The sequence below is a fragment of the Cynara cardunculus genome, unplaced genomic scaffold, assembly GCF_001531365.2.
Source record: "Cynara cardunculus var. scolymus isolate 2C unplaced genomic scaffold, CcrdV1 Un_Scaffold_2331, whole genome shotgun sequence".
NCBI classification, from domain to species: Eukaryota; Viridiplantae; Streptophyta; class Magnoliopsida; order Asterales; family Asteraceae; genus Cynara; species Cynara cardunculus.
The window spans coordinates 73767-75494 of record NW_020201051.1 but is presented as its reverse complement, the minus strand read 5'-3'; positions in this window follow the sequence as shown (position 1 = coordinate 75494).

Here is a 1728-nt window from a genome sequence, read left to right as displayed (position 1 = left end):
CCAAGAGTTCCAGGAACATACACCATGGCTGAAATTCTTGCCTACTATATGCCCAAGGATAAGAAGAACTGGGATGAAGACGACATGGAAAGAGTAGAAATAGACAAGAAGGCCAAACGATTGATAATCATGGCCATACCCAATGAAATCTTCCAATCCCTCAACGCATATTCCACAGCCAAGGAATTATGGGATGAACTGGCAAGCCAACTGGAAGGAGGAGCACAAACGAAGAAAAATCGTAGAGCACAATGTCTCAACGAAGAAAAATCGTAGAGTATACTAATTTCAAGGCCCTTCATGATGAACCAATACAGAAGACATATGATCATTTTAACACATTAATCAATCAATGTCATCGAAACGATATCTCCAGAACTAAGGAATGAAACAACGTTTTATTCCTAAAAAGTCTGGGCGATGAATGGACTCAGCTGTCTATGTCTCTTCAAGCAAACCAGGACCTAGACGGCTGGTCACTTCATGATCTGTATGGAACGCTTGCAGCACAAGAGAATGACATAATGAAAAAGTAGGTTTCCATCGGTGGACCTCTTGCCCTTGCTGCCGATGAAAAGGAAAAATCAAGGACCTCTACCTAAGAACATAAAAAGAAAGGCAAGAAAGTATTGGTGGTAGAATCAGAATCTGAAGAAGAAACTTCTGAATAAGATGATGAAATTAAAGCTTTTGCCAAATCTTTGGCCTTGATCACAAAGCAGTTCCAGAAAAAGTTTATCAAGAAACCCTATGAATGAAAAGAGTTCAAGAAGGAAAGGTACCAGTCATCGTATGAAAGGAAGCCATCCAAATTTCATCAGAGGGAAGATAGAAGAGATGGGAGAGAAGAAAGAGAAGAAAGAAGAGAAGACAAAAGAGACGAGAGGAAAGAAGACAAGGATGGAAAGAAAATGACCTCCGATGCTTTAGATGCAGAAAACTCGGCCATTTTCCCAAAGAATGCAAAGGACGATTGGTAAAGGATGCTGACTATTACAAGAACAAATACAAATATAATTCCAGAGAGCGAAGCCTGATGGCTGAGAAAGAAAATTGGGTGTCTGATTCTTCATCAGACGATGAAGACAAAACACTCATCTGTTTGATGGCCACGTCCAATGCAGAATCCGCCTACAACTCTGATGATAAGGTATGTGAGTCTACCTCCAATGAAACCAACTCTGCTCCATCGGAGCTAGAGTTAAGGGTAATAAAACTTTCAGAAGATTTCTTGAAATTAAAAGAGAAATTAAATTTTGAAAAATCCGAAAGGATAAAAGCGAAAAAAGAAGCAAGTTTCTACAATAGAGAAACTGATCTTTTAACTGAAGAAAAAGCTGAACTTGCAAAGGAAAAGACTCGCATGAGCACACTTAAGAAATCAGAGCAAGATAAACTTCTGGAATTAAACAAACGAATAACTAAGGACCTAGAAAAGAAAACAAAGGCCTTAAAGGAATCCGAGGCAGAGAGACTAAATTCAGTAGCTCTTAAAGATTTCTTTCAAAAAGAATGGGAAATTCTTCACCAGAAGCTTCAAACCAATGAACTTCTGATGAAGAAGTACATAGATGCCCAAGACGTATATGATAAATTAAATGGTCAAACGGACACTCAAAGGATTGGATTCAATAAATTGGACTCTTTTATTGAATCAAAGAAATCCACCCTTGAATCCACTTTCAAACTTGGATGCATTGAAAAACCCGACTTTACTCCAAAACCAAA